At 36.7% G+C, this 19,474-nt stretch overlaps 1 pseudogene across 1 annotated transcript; it reads left to right on the top strand.

The window, feature by feature from the left end:
- The first annotated feature begins 6,803 nt into the window (after positions 1 to 6,803).
- On the top strand, positions 6,804 to 7,142 carry LOC308269938 (mitochondrial import inner membrane translocase subunit TIM14-like; annotated as a pseudogene). The gene has a single exon. The product of its transcript is annotated as a mitochondrial import inner membrane translocase subunit TIM14-like (transcript).
- Positions 7,143 to 19,474: the final 12,332 nt, after the last annotated feature.

Genomic DNA, 19,474 nt, shown 5'->3' with positions numbered 1-19,474 from the left:
CAGTCCAGTGCTTGTAAGGGCATCTAGGATTGAACAGCAAAAGTGAAATGAATCTGAGTCCATACATTGCTGTGTCCTATCCAAACTACCCAAGTGGACATTCCCATTTGCAATGGCCTGAAACAGAGGGAGAGTTCCTAAGATCTTCAGGTACGATTTGCTTATGCAAAAGGCAGCTCCTGAACTTAGTGGGATGGAGGCACTTGACCATGTTGAAACTCATTTATTGTTATATGAAGAAGGTGCATCTGAAAAAAGAAATCAAATTTTGTGTGCTGGGTTTGCTTTAGAAAGAAAATGAATTGTGTGAGCATAGCCTCCCATAATGAGAGGTTACCATGGTGATTTTGAAACAATGCATGAATTACCTGGATATATGTTTGGGTTTAGCTCTCCAGTTGAGAGAGGTTGAAGTGTTCTTTTTAAAGGATACTTAAAATTATGATCAGCATAAATGAATGTAAGGGGAAGAATAGAAAGGAAAATTCTGGCAAGACCTTTTCCTTCTACCACAAAATTTTAAATGGCAGAACTGAGTTTTTATTCTTAATGTGGTAAAATGGTTGTTAAAAAGTAAATGGCTGTTAAAGGTAAATTCAAGACAATTTTCTTTTTCACACAGACATCATTTAGGTTTCTGAAGAATTTATAATGATTAAGAAGTTTAGACAGATTTTACAGTTATATTTGCATGACTAATATTAGGTGCTAAAATATCAAGATATATATGTATAGTATATAAAACTATAGTATATAGTATATAAAATATCAAGAATATATATATATATATATATATATATATAATTTTTGGTGGTACTGGGGTTCCTGGAAGCCCTTCTACCTCCGGGCTACACTCCCAGACCTATTTTATACTTATTTATTTACTTATTTATTTATTTTTAATTTTTATTTGTGCATTATATTCATACATTATATTGGGGTAAAAATACTTGTGTGTACAGACATGTACACATCACTGATTTAACTCCTACCCAATTCCCACCCCATTCCCTCCCCGTCCCTCCCTCCCTTGCTTGGCTTAGTGGTTGACTTTGATATGTTTAAGTACATTGTGTGTTTGAGAGATTTTCCTCTTCCCCCCTACTTTCTCCTCCTTTAGGTTGCCTTGTTTGCTCCTCTATAGGATTTCCTTTTTCATCTAGAGGTCCTCCTATGTCCCATTTCTCTCTAACTCTCACATATTAGGGAAAGCATCTGATTTCTTATTTTTTGTGACTGACTAATCTCACTTAGCATAATGTCCTCCAGTTCCATCCATTCCCTGAAAATGATGTAATTGAGTTTTTTTAATGAGCAAAATTCCATTGTGTGCATATCCCACAGTTTTGTAATCCATTCATCTGTTGATGGACATCTTGGCTGGTTCCATAGTTTGGCTATGGTGAATTGTGCAGCTATGAACATAGATATACATGCATTAGTTTTGTAGTTTGGTTTCTTTTCTTTTGGGTAGATACCCAGAAGTGGTATTGCTGGATCAAATGGTAGATTTGTTCCCATTCTTCTGAGGATTCTCCATACTGTTCTCCAAAGTGGTTGCACTAATTTGCAATCCCACCAACAATGTCTTAGAGTTCCCATTTCTCCACATCCTCGCCAGCATCTATTGTTGTTTGTGTTTTGGATGATTGCCATTCTAGTTGGAGTTAGGTGAAATCTCAGGGTAGTTTTGATTTGCATCTCTCTGATTGCCAGTGATGTTGAGCATTTTTTCATGCATTTATTGGCCATTTGAATTTCTTCTTTTGTGAAGTGTTCTATTTAGTTCACTTGCCCATTTTGTTATCGGATGCTTTGTTTTCTTAATGTTGAGTTTCTTGAGTTCTCTGTATCTTCTAGATATTAGTCCTCTATCGGAGGTGTAGGTGGCAAAAATCTTCTCCTATTCTGTTGGCTCTCAATTGAGGTTCTTGATAGTTTCCTTTGCTGAACAGAAGCTCTTCAGTTTCATGCAATCTCATGTATTGATTTGCCTATTAATTTGTTGTGTCTTTGGGGTCTTGTTGAGAAAGTGTTTATCTGTGCCTATGTGTTGCAGTGTTGGACCTCTGCCCTCTTCAAGGAGCTTCAAGGTCTCTGGTTTGATTTCCAAGTCTTTGATCCATCTTGAGTTGACTTTTGTGCAGGGTGAGAAAGTGGGATTAATTTCCACTTGCATATGGTTAACCAGTTTTGCCAACACCATTTGGTGAAGAGGCTATCTTTTTTTCAGATATCTTTTTTTTTTTTTGGCCCCTTTGTCAAAAATCAATTCGCTGAATGTGTGTGGACTTGTTTCTGGGTCTTCTATTCTGCTCCACTGGTCTATGTATCTGTTTTTTTTTTTTTGTTTTTTTTTTTTTTGCCAGCACCATGCTGTTTTTATTACAATGGCTTTGTAGTATAGTTTAAAGTCAGGTATTGTGATTCCTCCTGCATGGTTTTTGTTGCTGAGAACTACCTTGGGTATTCTAGGCTTTTTGTTATTCCAGATAAATTTAAGGACTGATTTTTTCTATGTCTGTGCGAAATGATCTTGGTAGTTTAATGGGCATTGCGTTAAATCTGTAGTTCACTTTTGGAAGGATGGCCATTTTAATGATATTTATTCTGCCAATCCATGAACATGGAAGATCCTTCCATCTTCTAAGGTCTTCATTGATTTTTTTTTTCAGTGTTTTATAATTTTCTTTGTAGAGATCTTTTACCTCCTTGGTCAAGTTTATTCCTAAGTATTTTATTTTTTTTGTGGGAGATCCTGAGTGGAAGCGTTTTCTTAATTTCTTTTTCAGTGGATTTATGGTTAGTGTACAGGAAAGCTTCTGATTTTTTAAGATTTATTTTGTATCCAGATACTTTGCTGAATTTGTTGATCAGTTCTATAAGCGTTTTGGTTAAGTTTGTCGGGTTTTCTAAATATAGTATCATGTCATCTGCAAATAGTGAAAGTTTGAGTTTTTCTTTTCCTATTTGTACTCCTTTGATTTCCTTTTCTTGCCTTAATGCTCTGGCTAGAGTCTCTAGTACTATATTGAAGAGAAGTGGTGATAGTGGACATCCTTGTCTCGTTCCTGTTTTTAGGGGGAATTCTTGAAGTTTTTCCCCATTTAATATGATGTTGGTGGTGGGTATACTTTTTTATTTTTGGAAACAGGGTATCTTAAGCCAGCGCTCTGGCTTTGAACCTGGGTGATCCTCTTGTCTCCACCTCCGAAGTGCAGGGATTACAAGCGTGCGTCACCACGCCCGCCTATTAAGGTATATATTTTATATAAAATATATATATATAAAGAAACTAAAATCTTGTGGAAATTAAGAGCCGGGTGTGCTTGTAATCCCTGCGCTGGGGAGGCGGAGACAGGAGGATCACACAGGTTTGAAGCCAGTCTCACTGGCTTAATATAAAAATAGGTCTGGGAGTGTAGCCCGGAGGTAGAAGGGCTTTCAGGAACCCCCGTACCACCAAAAAAAAAAAAAAACCAAAAAAACAAAAAAAAAAAAACCCAAAAAACAAAAAAACAAAAAAACAAAAAACAAAAAAAGAAACTCGGGGGAAGTTGGGGATTATTGAATCTTTCTCTTTCTCAGTGGTCCATATGTGACTATAGTGAATGGAAATGTTTCCAGCCAGAGCAGGACACATTTAAATTTTGCAAAAAGAACACTTAGGAATGTCATAGGTGGTAGTGATTCTGCATGGGAAAATAGAATTCTCTGTACCTTGTGCCAGGTAAACTGCCACTCATATCAATAGCCCTGTGCCTTTGAAAGTACTGCTGATCAGTTTCTTATTCAAATCAAGTTATGTACTTATGAGAAGTAGTCTTAATTAATGAGAACATAATTATTTTATTGTGACTAGTAACAACCATAATACAAGTGACAGAGTTGTTTAAGGGTCTGGCTAGTATGGTGACTGATCTGGGAGTTCTGCTGATGCTACCCACCTTTCTCCAACCTCAGTTTTCCCAGCTATGTCCTAGTATGTTATTTCAATGGTTATCATAGAATTTTAGCAGAACAGCTTATAAAAATGGTGTAAATCATTGAGTGAAATATAAAATGTTCTCAAACTAACAAACCAAAACAACTGGGAAGAAGATAAAAAAAATACCTGCTAATGTAAAGGGGTATACTAAAGTAATAAAAAAAAACCCTGTAATATAACAAATACGAATACAAGATGCCAAGTTTGAATTTTAGATAAATAAAAAATAATTGTAAAAGCAAAGTATAAGTATGTCCTACTAAGCAGTTGGGGAATACTTATACTAAACTATGGGTACCTTATATTTTTATCTGGGAACCCTAAATAGATTGTCACCTATGAGGTAAGACTTGAGCAGGTCCTTGAGGAAAATTTCACATAATAAAACACTGTCTTCTTTTCCTGGCTGTTCTTATGCCTGATAGTCTACTGTTGAACCATTCTTTTAAGTTAAGCTATAATATCCAAGAAGTCTTTGTTTAAATGAAAATGTCTCACACAAGATCACATTCTTTTCTCTTGGTTTATCAGGGACTCATATGATGAGTCCCATTATGCTACTGCCAAAGAAAGTCTGTAACCCTGAGGCTTAGTTCTGTCCATTTATTACCTAGTCCTGACAGTGCAGACAATATACTTAAGCTCAGAATGACCCGCAGGGGTTCTGTATGATTTTTGTGATTGTGGTCATAACTTTTGGGGTACCCCGATTTCTTTTTAGGCAGTTCCATGCCAGTGAGACTTCAGTCTCCACCCACCACACTCTTGTTTTATTCTCCTATGGGTTCTCCTTGGCACTGTGCCAAGTATTATGGATTAAAAAAGACTAAAAATAATGGCTTATCAGTTCTCATCGTTAATTGGTTTATAGTAAAAATATAATATGGCAGATAATTCTGCTATAACATAGGAGCTGCAATAGAAGTAGGTTCTGGATGCTACGGGAGCAAGATAAACCTCCAAACCAGAGTGGGGACATCAGGGAAGACTTGTAGAGAAAGTGAAGCTTTGGAAATGACCTGATGATAAGAGTAGGAGTGGGAGGGAAGGCCCCCCTAAGCAGAGATTTGCACATGCAGGAAAAAAAGGAGGGAAAGCACCCTGTGTTTGGGGAATTATGAGTATGGATTATGCTGAGATCTAGGAAGTCTGTTAGATTTAAGGTATAGGGTCATGAGAGGGAACTCTATCTTAAGAGGAAACAAATCCTGAGGATGCCTCTGGAGTGCTAAGAATTCTTCATCTGCATTTTCCATATTAAATTTACTGGCTAGGCCTCTGTCTCAGTTTCTTCTTCAGTATTCTTGGCCATTTTCATGGGGGTCAGAGCATTGTTTTATCCTCTTTAGTAAGAATCATGTGTCACCCTGCTTGGCTTTTTCTAGTATCTTGGCCTTCATGGTAACATAGTGGTGGTGAGTGTGTTTGCATAGGTTCGGGCTTAGAAGTGAGGTGGAGTTTGTTTTTGGTATTAATAGATTTGGTCCAGATACCATCATTAAGGATTCAGTACCATATCCCAAACACCTTTTTTGTTTTTGTGGTACTGGAGGTGGAACTCAGGGCCTTTCTACCTCCAGGCTATACCCCCAGACCTATTTCATACTTTATTTGGAAACAGGGTCTCACTAAATTACTGAGAGCCTCACTAAGTAGCTGAGGCTGGCTTTGAACCTGTGTGGTTCTCCTGTCTCAGCCTCCCAAGTGTGGGGATTACAAGTGTGCGCCACCACGCCCGGCTCCCCAAATACCTTTCAAGAGCTTTCATTGTTTGGGTTTGCTACCTACCATATTCACTTCCAAGACTGGACCCTCTTTGTTGCTGAAGATGAAGTTATTGAAACTTACCTTTAACACCAACTTTTACAGCTAGAGGTGGGACTGATTAACACTACTAAGAAGCAGTGCTAGTTCTTAGGTTCTTTTAAGAACCAGTACTGTGTAGTTCAAGGTTTCTATTTTCCCAGAAAATCTTCACCTGTGGCATATGGTCACACCTCAAAGATGAGTTTCTGGAGTGATAATTCAACAAGGTAAGAAAGTAAGGAGAGGAATCATTCATTCATTCTAGGGAGGACATCAAAGTGGGAGAGGCTGAATTTCTAGGGGGCATGGAAGACACGGTGGGATGACAGTGGTTTTTGTCAGGTTCTCTTTGGCCCTTTGATGCTTCCTTTTTTCATTAAGATTTTGGTGGTTCTGTCTCTTGTGGTGTCCCATCCAGCTATGAACTCTTACTATCTGTTGACTAATTGTTATATGGCTGCTGACAGTACAACCTGTTCAACCATCTGATCCCATTAAATCCATTAAAGGCTTTGAGGTCTTTTTGACCCCAGCTTTCTCTTTCTTGGGGTTCTCTCTGTTAAGCTCTGGCCAGGGGTATCTAGTGCCTCATTTGTGTTTATTCCACAATTGTCAGTCTTCTCTTAACCACTCACTATCAGGATTTCTGTTGGTTTTGATAATGTCCCCAAGGCTTGCACTCACCTCTTCCTATCACAAATAAAGTCTCCATAGAGAAAGAGAGTATGTGTTCACATGGCCTCTGCCTGGGAAGAATATCTGTGCTACTCTTCTGGAGCTAGGGTTAGGGACAAAGGCCAATGGCCCACTTTTCTTAGAGCATCAGTCCTGTTCTTTGAATGGGTATTGTGGAAATACTAATGTTTGGTATTCTCAGCTTCCCTGCTAGTGTATCTTGTTCATCTTAAGAAAGAGCTAACAGGTGTCACCCGCTGCTATCACTGTGTTTGGTCCGAGGCGTCTGGGCTGGGATGACCCATGCTCCTGGTGGAGGCAGGGAAACCGAGCCATGGCCAGCACAGTGGTAGCAGTTGCTGCTGCAGGATTTGCAGGCCGTTATGTTTTATAAGCCATGAAGCATGTGGAGCCTGAAGTAAACCAAGTTTTTGAAAGTTTGCCCAAATCTGCCTTCAGGGGCGGCTATTACAGAGGTGGATTTGAACCCAAAATGACAAAATGAGAAGCAGCATTAATAATAGGTATGAGCCCTACCACCAATAAAGGAACAATAAGAGATGCTCATTGACGAATTATGCTCTTAAATCACCCAGACAAAGGAGGATCTTCTTATATATCAGCCAAAATCAATAAAGTTAAAATTTTGCTATAAGGTCAAGGTAAAAAATGAAGTAAACGTATGACAAATTTCAAGTTCATATTAATTTGTCTATGAATATGAAATTTTTATAATAAAATTGCCTTGCAGCTAGTTTAAAACATTATTTAGCATAAGCTAAATCAAAGCCTTGGTATAATTTTTGTTTAAAATTGAAGATTTTAAAATCAGACTATAGAATGTGGAGGTTAATGTTTGTAATTACAGGTGCACACCACTTGAATAGCAACATTGTTCATTACTCATTTGGCAAATAATTTGGCACCTCTGTATGCTCTTCCAGTCATTGCTCTGAAGGAGCCACCATTCTAATGAGAGATGGACTCATAACTAAAATGATAACTATTATGATGGAATTAACATAAGCTTTTAAAATAGGAATTTCTAACTTATGGAAAGAGAAGCTGCTTAAGATCCAACTGAGCTGGGCGTGGTGGCACGCGCTTGTAATCCCAGCATTTGGGAGGCTGAGAACGGAGAATCAGGGTTCGCAGACAGCCTCAGCTACTTAGTGAGGCCCTTTGTAACTCAGTGAGACCCTGTTTCAAAATAAAGAATAAAAAATTGGGCAGGGGGTGTAGCTCAAAGGTCAAATGCCTCTGAGTTCCATCCCCAGACCCACACACACACAAAAGTCCAACTGACTCAACTACAACTTTGAACCTTGTATTTCAGTGAATTTAGCCACAACTTTAACCAAAGAAATTACCTAGGTATAAATATGTATCCCTGACAATTCATTTCATAAAGATTATAAAAATGGGATAAAATATTGAGTACAGGTCTTGTTTTTAATCAAAGGTACTTATATTGTACTCAGCCAGTCCCTTAAGGATGCTGACCATTTTTTATCAATTGTTTTTATGTAATCTAGCCTTTACATTTATGATCAAGCTGAAGCACTATTAGAAAACTGAAGTTCTCTGTATAGCCAAGTATTATTCAACTTGGACTAGGAATTTATATAGTAATAAGTTGAAATGACATTTCAAGGCAGATGACTATCAATCTAACATGTAAGGATCTTAACCAGATCACCTGAATAAAATATGAATGATGTAGCCAATTATCCCCAATAGTATTTATTATGTGTATCTCTGAGATGGTAAGTTATACCACTTACCATCTAAACTTCAGTTCATTGCAAAGTTCTTAATTATCAGTGTGGAACACAAGGGCTTTCAAGGTAAAAACAGTAGAGGCAATGATCTTTAGTTTTGAAATGTGTTAGGGACATTTTAAAGTAAGGGTATGTCAATTCTATTTTGAGGGGTAAGAGGAGATGAAGACCTACTTAGTTGTGTTCTTTATAGTTATTGTGAGCACTGAATTACCAAACAAATCATTTGTTCTAGGGGAAATACTGGTTCCTCTGAGCTTCTGGTTACATTGTTGACCACTCAATACTCAGCCTTGTTTTATATGTGTTTAAAGAGACAACCCTATTTAATATATTGTTGATTCATTAACACTGGACTCAGTCAACAGCATTTTAATTTACCCCTGGCATATCATAGCCCTCTTTGCTTTTAGGAACACTTGACAATACTTTACCATCGTGGTTGGGAGCTCTCTCAAACAGTTATCACCAACAAAGAGCACAAACATGAAGAATACTGGCCTAAATAGAAAACATAAAGAACACTTGTCTATAGTATCAGAGATGAAACAAAAAAGCAGAGCGTTGCCTTGTTTGAGCACATGATGTAATTTTAATTTTTTGCAACTCACTCTTCAAATGTTCAAAATGACCAGGAATGCATGTGAAGTACTGATTAGGGAGTTATTTTAATGAGCAGGTAAATTTTCAAATAAATAATCTACTAAAAAAAAAAAAGAAAGAGCTAACAAGGGTGATTTGGTGCTAGTATTCTCAACCTACCAACATGCAGTTGAGATTCTGTCTTCCTAGTAGGGGCTGGTGGAGGAAGAGATTCCCAGACTTCTCTGCCACTCCTGCTTGAAGTAGAGTTTCTGCAACATAGATGGTTGGTTGGGAGTAAGCATGAGCAGCGATGAGAGACTAGCCCTTTCTAGGAGAAACCGTCAGCCTCTTTTGGAGGTTAGGAGAATAAGAGGCTGTGTCTTCTTGTCTGTTTCTGCCTGGAGTGTAGCTTCCATCACACTGAACTCTTCTTACTGAGATTTATTATATTTTCTTGAATAAATGTTTCTCCATTTGAGATATGCCCATAGGACAATTTCTAGAGACATTAAATTGTTGTTGCTGTTTTGCAATGTGATATTCTCTGGTGATGGCTATTTTGTTGGGGAGAGCATCCACAGGGATCCTTATCCTACCAGTCAGAAATATTTCATTAAAAAATATGTCATAAGCTGGGCATGGTGGCGCCTGCCTATAATGCCAGCATTTGGAGGCTAACACAGGGGAATCGCAGGTTTGAAGCCAGTCTTAGTAACTTAGCTAGTTCCTGTTTCAAAATAAAAAAAATAAAATAAATTAGGGCTGGGGGTATAGATCGGAGGTAAATTGCCCCTAGGTTCAAGCCCCAGCAACACACATGTATGTGTGTGTACATACATAAATGTATGTATGTACACACACATACACACACACACACATGTTCATCTTGAATAAGAACCATAGTTCAATACTTTTTGTCCATTTGTTTGTTTTGGGCATCTTAATTTTTCCATAACGCTATAAAAATGTTACAGTATCCATCACTGTAGCTTGATCTTTATATTTATTCCGAATTGTTAGGATAAGTCCTTTGAAGTTTCATATATGATTCTAAGTTAATACCTGACCTGGCTTGATTCTCACTAATAAGGCCTTAATCCATGAGGGCCTGATGGTAAAATATAATCTTTTCTTAAATTCTGTTTTCTGAGGTCAATTCTGTGTAATCATCAAAAGCTGAATCCTTGGTTCTTCCCAGTTCAAAGACCCAGTCTCTTTTGTATGATCCATTTTATTATGTGTCCTTTCTGAAAGACTCTTTCAATTTTAAGATAGTTTGAACAACAGATATAAGTTTTGAACTTAGTAAGTGATCACATTTTTCTAGTCCTGGTAACTGACTCCTTCCAGTTCTAGAATTTCTTTTTAATGTCTATTTGTTCAGTCAGGTAGTAATCAAATGTCTTAAACAAAAACATGAATACTAGATGATAAATAAGAATTTTCTTTCGTAGTTTTTTTGAGTTAAAATTGGGACTTCTAAAAGTGAGTTGCTTTTTTATTTTAAAATTAATTTCTTTTTAAGGACATTACTGGTTCTAATCATATTTGAAAAATTATTGTCTTTTATTATGAGGTATTTCTCACTGCTAGAAATGTGCCACAATAATAAGGAAATTAAAATAATTTATAATAAGGACTGTGTGCTATTAAAGTTATTTAAGTGTAAGATAAGTTTATACTTTAGTTATGTGATTAGCTAGATTTGCTACAAAATTAAATTCCTTGTCTTCTTTAAATATCTAAAAGGATATGTTTTTAACTGTCATGCTTGTCCTGATTTTCTTACTATTAGATTATTTCAATAAGCCACATTCTCTATTTCTCATTTCTAAATTACTGAGGAAATAATGATAATAATAACATAGTAATAATTTTCACAAAACTCTTTTGATCATTTTGGCATCTTATTAAAAAAAACTTCAATGTATATAGAGTAGCATTACTTAGTCTATCATGTTATTTCCTCAAATAATGCTCTAAACTTATTGTTCCCAACTCCTTTGCAGAAATTCTTTTTCTCTAGATAGTTTGGTCTATTTGTTTTTCCCTGAATATTTTCCCCTGGATATATATGTCCAGACTCACCTCTTGTGTTTGCTTATGCTGTTTTTCCCATCTGGATTGCCTCCTTTATCTACTTCCATCTGTTGCTCCTAATTATTTTTCAAGGCACAACATAGCATCATGGAGAAGTGAATGTTTCCAGGTATGAATTCATTTAATTGGGGTAGTAGTCAGTGGCTCAGAAGAGAGAGGAGAGCAAAGCATCTAAACACAGAAAATTTGGCACCTGAAAAAGTGGCTTTCAGATTAATTGGAAAAGGCTGGATTACTCAAATGACTATCCATTTGGGGGAAAAAATTAAGTTATAGTTTTTCCTTCCCTATTTTGTTAGGAAGGAAATCCTACTTGTCCAAACTCTGTGAAAGGACTTAATTTCCAGAGTCACATCTTGGTGTCTTTTGGCCTTTGCTCACTCCTGTCTGTGGAGGGCTGTGTGATCTACCTGTTGGAGGAACTTTGGAGCAGGATCTCAGCAGGCTCAGTGCAGCTCCTTAAGGGCTCCTCCCATTTGTGGATGTGTAAGATCCATTCTGCAATAGGCTAATCTGTATTCTATAATTTTATCTTCAATAAAGCTCACTTCCCAAAATCTGCATCTCTGTGAGCTTGGGGTAGGAAAGGACATGATTATTTATCGCTCTAAGACCTATGTCCAAAACTACAAAGGCCAAACAAAAAGAAAAAATAATCAGTAAAATTATTCACCAAGGTTCAACAATTCTCTTATCATTGAAGTCACAATGCCCAACATGGTGCCCATCATTTGACATTTATTTATTTCTATGCGTTGCTGTAGTTTTTTTGTATTATGTAGTCTCCACTACAGTGAAAACTTGTTGAAGGAAATAGTATTTTTAATCATCTTTGAACACCTGAAGTGCTTTCCTAAGAAAACAACAGATATGAGTGCTAGAAATTGTGCTGAGTAATTCTTTTATGATTACCGAAAACTATCCAGTGGCTTCTCTTAAATAATTATGGTATTGAATTTATTTTGTACTTTAGAAATTTCAAACTGCATTCTAAATGACATGACTTTATCTTTAAAGAATCCTATAAGATTAGCAGAAAAAAATCTTATTTCCATTTCTGTGTGACAAAAAGATCTCTGAGAGTTGAGTTACTTGTACAGGATCATAGTACTTATAAATTACAAAATCCAGGACCTCTAATTTCTAGGAGATAACTCTTTCATCTTGCTACAATTTTTCTTGTATGAAGGTGAGAAACCCATGTGACTATTCAGAAGTAGAAAGAATCCAAAACATTAAAAACTATATGACATTTCTAAGGCCCTATTTGAAATTTGATGTGAAATTCCATTTGACATGTTTGTAACAGGTTTAATTATTTAATCAATTTAATAACCAAATATTTAAAGCAGCAACAAAAATCACTTGGCATAACTGATTTCACCCATAAACCAGACATTTTGCACCTCAGTTTTCACTCTTCAGTTGTGTTTTGTGAACTAATTGGCAACACTTGATGAAAATTTAAGATGTAGACAGACTATAACAGGTGGAGCAATCACGGCTTCACAAGAAAATTAATCTATACATACACACAAATACACCCGCATATTCATAGCCTCTGATCCTGCCAAGAAAAGAGCCCCAACAGTGTGGTTAGTTGCAATTATGGCTAAGTGTCATAAAACAATTTTGGCACGTCATGGTGCCCAGAGGAATCACAGTGATCTCTCAGTTCTTGGTCTTCCAAGCACGTTTCTATCTCATAAAAATTCGTCCTTGCAGGCTTTCTTTCCACTGTTTTGTTTGTCAGAAAAGTAATTTGACTACATCCTGCACCTCATTTTGTGATTTGGAGATGGTGTGAAAGCAGCTATCTTGCATGCTGGACTAGAACAAAGAATGTCAGTGTGATTTATAGGAATTGCTGCGACTCTGCTGCGATGAGCAGACAACTCCATACACAACAGTGTTTATTCTCAAATGCCTTTCATAGGAAGAGTTTCATACAAACTTCATGAGTTTTCAAAGTGCTTCCACACTTTGAATGACATAGTTATTTTGTACTGTTTGAGTAGAAGCAGTCTTTGATTAGTGCCTTCTTCTGGACAAATTTCAACATGACATTTTTACTGGCTTGAAAATTACAAACCCAACACACAAAATTATTGAGTTTAGACTAGACTACAGACCTGTTTGAAGGAGGCCAATGACAGCGTTGTTCTCCAGCCTGTCCTTTGGGATGTACTAGGTACTGTGTATATGAAGTATTCTGAGGTGTGATATGTACTAGGTAAGGAAATTCAAAACTGGTGAGAAGACTTCATAGTTCTTTTGTTTAAATAGCAAGGATGAGAAAAAAAAAGACTTTGCTACTATGAGATATTTCAGTCAATTTTTCAATCAGTTTGAGTCAGAAAGAAGGCACTATATATGAGCCATCTGGAAATTGTTTAATTTTGAAGCCCATATAGTTTCAAATAGAAAATGGTATATGTTTTAGAAACTTCCACTATTGTTTATTTCTAAAAGTCAAATTCACCCGACTTGGCATTTGTATATTGTTTCAAAGCAAGATGTGTAGAGTTGTATTGAACATTCTCAAAAAAGAACACTTGTGGTTTCTCCCCCCTTTAGAATAAAAGAAGTAATTATAAATACACATGCTCATTGTAAACAATCAAATAAATGAACATAAGCTACAAAATTATATTTATATAAAGAAGTTATATAGTATGTGGAGTTCTATCAGTCAAAAAGCTATTGATAATATTTTGGAAAATACCAGACATCTAAGTATATATACACAAATACAAGATATTTAATAAAACTGGATCAAACCAAATATGTAATTTTTATTCATTAAATATTGTGGCCATTAACATTAATACATATATTTTTATTATCATTAGCCACAACTGAAAAGTATAGTACATACATCTTTCATAACTAAATCTTAATTGATGGATTTTAAATTATTTTCATTATTTCCTGTCTTCTACTGGCTTTGAGATTAGATTATTTCTGTTTTTCAAGGCTTTCAGGTGTGTTGTTATATTATTTATTTTGTGATTTTCTGTTCTTCTTATATGGGCATTCAGTGCCATGAATTTTCCTCTTAATACTGACTTCAAAGTGTTCCAGAGGTTTTGATATGTTGTATCTCTATTTTTATTTGTTTCTAGAAATTTCTTGATTTAACCCCTTACTTCTTCTATGACCCATTCTTCGTTCAGCAGTGTGGTGTTCAGTCTCCACATGTTTATGTGGTTTCTCTGGGTTTTATAGTTGATTTCTAGTTTCATTCCATTATGGTCTGAAAAGACACAGGGAAGTATGTCACAGTTTTTGAATTTGCCAGTGCTCCCTTTGTGTCCCAGGTTATGATCTATTTTGGAGAAGGTTCTGTGAGCAGCTGAGAAAAATGTGAACTCTTCTGTAGTTGGGTGGAATATTCTGTATGTGTCTAATAGGTTCATTTGGTTGATGGTGTTCTTTAGGCCTGAGTCATCTTTACTGATATTTTGTCTAGAAGACCTGTCTAATGGTGTGAAAGGGGTGTTGAAGTTTTCCAGTATTATTGTATTGGGATTTATATGTGACTTAATGTCACATAGAGTTTGTTTTATGAAAGATACTATACCTATGTTTGGGGCATAAATGTTGACTATAGTTATTTCCTTTTGCTGGATTGTTCTTTTTACCAGTAAACAATGACCTGATTTGTCTCTTCTACTAAGCTTGAGCTTGAAGTCCAACTTGTCTGATATCATAGTTGCTACTCCTTCTTGTCTTCAAGTTCCATTGGCATGAATTACCTTGCTCCAGCCCTTTACCTTTAGTTTATTACTATCTTTACTTGTAAGGTGTGTTTCTTGCAGGCAGCAGATAGATGGATTCTGGTTTTTAATCCATTTTTACACTTTATGTCTTTTTTTTGTGGTACTGGGGTTCCTGGAAGCCCTTCTACCTCTGGGCTACACTCCCAGACATATTTTATATTTTTAATTTGGAAACAGGGTCTCTTAAGCCAGCGAGGCTGGCTTCGAACCAGAGCAATCCTCCTGTCTCCACCTCCCAAACACGGGGATTACAAGTGTGCGCCACCATGCCTGGCACTTGATGTCTTTTTATTGGGGAGTTGAGGTCATTTATATTCAGTGTGATTATTGAGAGATGATTTTTAATTCCTAACATATTGAGTTTTAACTTCTGTTTGAAGTAGTGTTTGTTCTAATTTGCTTAGTTGTTTGCTGAATGGAAATTCTCGTTTCTCTGGTTCTGGTATGTATTATTTATTAGAGCAGAAATCAGTGAAGTAGAGAATAAAACAATACAGAAAATCAACAAAACCAAAAGCTGATTTCTTGAAAAAATTAACAAGATAGATAAACTACTAGCCAACTTAAGCAAAGAATCAACCCAAATTACAAAGATAAGAGATGAAAAAGGAGATATTACAACTAACAGTGTAGAAGCCAGAGGATTATCAGAAACTACTTTGAAAAATTACTTTGCAAAACAAAATGGAAAATCTGGAAGAAATTGAATACTTTCTAAATAAATACAATCTTCCTAAACTGAATCAAGAAGACAGAAAATTTAAACCAACCAATAGCAATCAAAGAGATTGTAATAGAAATAAAGACTCTACCATCAAAGAAAAGCCCAGAACCAGATGGTTTCCCAAGTGAATTCTATAAAACCTTTATAGAAGAGCTAATTCCAATACTCCTCAATCTATTTTGTGAAATAGAAAGAAACAGGACTCTTCCATATGCAGAAAATGGAAATAAACCCCATTTGCTCACCCTGCACAAGAGTCAATTCAAGATGGATAAAAGTCTTGGAAATTAAGCCAGAGACCTTGAGGCTCCTTGAAGAGGGCATAGGTCTAACACTGAAACACATAGGCACAGATAAAATCTTTCTCAACAAGACCCCAAAGGCAAAATAAGCTAAAAGACAAATCAATACATGGGATTGTATTAAACTGAAGATACAGCAAAGAAAATCATCAAGAACCTCAATGAGAGTCAGAAGAATGGGAGATTTTTGCCACCTACTTCGTCAATAGAGGACTAATATCTAGAATATACAGAGAACTCAAGAAACTCAGCAATAAGAAAACAAATAACCCAATGAAAAAATGGGCAAGTGAACTAAATAGACACTTCAAAAAAGAAGAAATTCAAATGGCCAATAAATGCATGAAAAAATTCTCAACATCATTGGCAATCAGAGAGATGTAAAATCATAACTACTCTGAGATTTCACCTAACTCCATTAGAATGGCAATTATTCAAAACACAAACAACAAATGCTGGCAAGGATGTGGAAAAAGTGGAAACTCTAATATATTGTTGGTGGGATTGCAAATTAGTCCAACCACTTTTGAAAACAGTATGGAGGATCCTCAGAAGAATGGGAACAAACCTATCACTTCTGGGTAATACCACTTCTGGGTATCCACCCAAAAGAATGGAACCCAAACTACCAAACCAATGCATACATATCTATGTTTCTAGTTGCACAAATCACAATCGCCAAGCTATGGAATCATCCAAGATATTCATTGACAGATGAATGGATTACAAAACTCTGGGATATATACAAAATGGAATTTTACTCAGCCATAAAGAAAAATAAAATTACATCATTTTTAGGGAAATGGATGAAACTGAAAAACATTATGCTAAGTGAGAATAGCCAGTCACAAAATGTAAGAAATCAGAAGCTCTCCCTAAAATGTGGAAGCTGGGGGAAAATGGGTCATAGGAGGAACTCTAGACAAAGAAGGATATACTACAGATGAGCAAAGAAGGTGACCTAACTGAGGGGATGGCAGGGGAGAAGAGGGAAATTCTCTAATGCACATGTGTACATTCACAAATAATGTCAATCACTAAGCCAAACATTAGAAGGAGGGAGGGGGAAGAAATGGAGTGGGAATTGGGTAAGGGCTAATTGAGTGATATGCCCATGTATGCCTCCATCATCTCATATCCCATCAAGGTATATGACTACAATGCACCAATAAAAAATTTAAAAATATCCAGGTGTGGTGGCTCACGCTTGTAATCCCAGCATTTGGGAGGCTGAGACCTGGAGGGTTGCGGTTCATGGACAGCCTCAGCTACTTAGTGAGATTCTCTGCAACTCAGTGAGACCCGGTTTCAAAATAAAGAATAAAAAATAGGGCAGGGGGTGTAGCTCGGAGGTCAAATGCCCTTGGGTTCCATCCCCAGACCCGCAAAAAAAAATAAAATAAAATAAATTATTTTCAGTTTTGAACTTTTACAAATGACATAGGTTCAAAGATACAAACATATATGTGTCCTTATACAATTTATTAAGCAGGTTCCCATTAGACATTTTCTTTATCTTAGATATTATTCTAGGCACTGGTGATAAAATAGTAAATAAAATAAATGCCTCTGCTTTTAGGGAACCTACATTCTAGAGAGGAAATCAAACAAATAGGTAGCCAAGATCATTACAAATATTGTTATGTGCTCAAAGGAAATAAAATGGGTAAAAATGATAGTAACTGAATGAGAAGGAGAGGTAACTAGTGTAGTCAAGAAAGACCTTCTTAAGAAAAAGGTATTTTAACAAAAACCTGAACCAAAGAAGCTAATGAGAGAATTTCCTAGGCAATTGTCCCAGCTCTGATTTTGGATGACCTTGGAGGATTTATTTATTTGGTGGTACTGGGGGTGGAACCCAGGGGCTTTTCTACCTCCAGGCTATACTCCCAGACCTATTTTATATTTTATTTGGAAACAGGGTCTCACTAAGTTGCTGAGAGCCTCACTAAGTAGCTGAGGCTGGCTTCGAACCTGTGCAAACCTCCTGTCTCAGCCTCCCAAGAGCCGGGATTACAAGCATGTGCCACAATGTCCAGATGACCCTGGAGGATTTAAAGAATGGAAGGATGGATGGTGTGGCTTGAGTGCAGTGAGTCCCACAGAGCATGTCAGGAGAGAAAGAAAATACAGAAGTGGGAAAAGGTTGATTCCTTAGCATCTCATGGGGCATGTGATGAAGGAAACAGTTTAAATATTCCTATATTCATATCTGAAATGATCAATACCAATATCAGTAACATATTCAAAGGGGGGAGGGGCAGGGTGAGATCCAGAAAGAAACACACTGAGTGCTGTGTGCATGCATGTTTATATTACTCTGAATCTCATTATGATGTACAATTACAGTGCATAAATACAGTTGTATTAAATAAAAAAGAATTAGCTTTTATTCTAAATAAAAATTTTCCAAGTTCTAAATGCTGTTTGAGGAATTTAAGTGTGGTAGGTGTACTGATTTTCTTTTGATGAAGCCAGGGAAGCACCTGTTTATTCATATCTGTCTTTCATAAAATATTTGTGGAGCAATAGTCTCATGCCAACCACATTTTATGCTCTACAATGTAGGAGATGCTAGGGATTCAGTAATTCCCCAGAGGAAGTCCCTGCCCTTTTCAAGCTGACATTCTAGGTTCATATGATAGAATGTCTGGTAGCAATGCATGTGGAAATTAAATCAGGGCAGCTGGGTACGCACATGTGCTATTTTAGCTAGGGTAGACAGGAAGGCCTTTAATCAACATTTACAAGCAGTGAACAAGTGAACAAAATCAGTATCTAAGGGATTATTGTTCTCAGGAAGGAAAATAGTGGGAGGCACAGGTACAATGATCTAATTGATGAACTAAAAAATATCAAGAGATTTGAGTGACTGGGCTCAGAGCATAGAGTACAAGGACAGTGTCAGGACATAAAGACAGGGAGGCAGCCAGGCTCCTTGATGGTCATGGTGAAGATTTTAATTTTCCTTTTAAGTGGAAAGAAGTTAGTATGAAGAAGTTAGAAGGCTTTGAGTGGGAGAATGGCAGGACTTCATGTGATTTAAGATCTCTTTAGCTGTTGTGTGAAAGGGAAAAAAGAGAATAGAGAGATTGGTTAGGAGACTATTGTGCATTTTTAGGTAAGAGATGATGATGGGCTTTGACTGTTGATGGTGGCAGATGTGGTGAAATGCTGTCAGGTTCTAAAAACACTGAAAAGGAAGAGTTAATAGTACTTATTGATATAATGGATATGGAGTCTTAGGGAGAAAGGAATCAAGCAAGACTCCAGTAGCTTGACCTTACCTGTCTGGTGAATGGCGGCAATAGTTTTAGAGACGAGGAAGACCAAAGAAGCAGAAGGTATGAGGGGGAAATAAAAAATGTTTGTTGAGTATATTGAGCTACATATGCCTCTTGAACTTCTCTATGGAGATGCTGAGTTGGTAATTAAATATACAAGCCTGGAATTTAGCATGAGGTCTGGAGATATAAATTTAGAAGACATTAACATTTGGATGATATTTAAAGTTGTATGAATCAACAAAACCAGGTAAAAAGTGACTAAGCATAGAGAAGAGAAGATGCTGAGAAAGGAGTCTGGGCGTTCCTGTATGTAGAGTTTAGATGGAGAGAAGAGAGCTACCTGAGGAATGGACAGAGGAAGAGGCAGAGGCAGAAGGAAGGCTAGGAAGGCTGGATGAGTAATGTACTTGAGGAGGGAGAGCACCACCAACCAGGGAGTCCAGT

The sequence above is a fragment of the Muscardinus avellanarius genome (assembly GCF_963383645.1).
Source record: "Muscardinus avellanarius genome assembly, chromosome: 11".
Classification (NCBI taxonomy): Eukaryota; Metazoa; Chordata; class Mammalia; order Rodentia; family Gliridae; genus Muscardinus; species Muscardinus avellanarius.
Note: the sequence above shows the minus strand (reverse complement) of the source record. Positions and strands in the feature narration are given on the sequence as shown.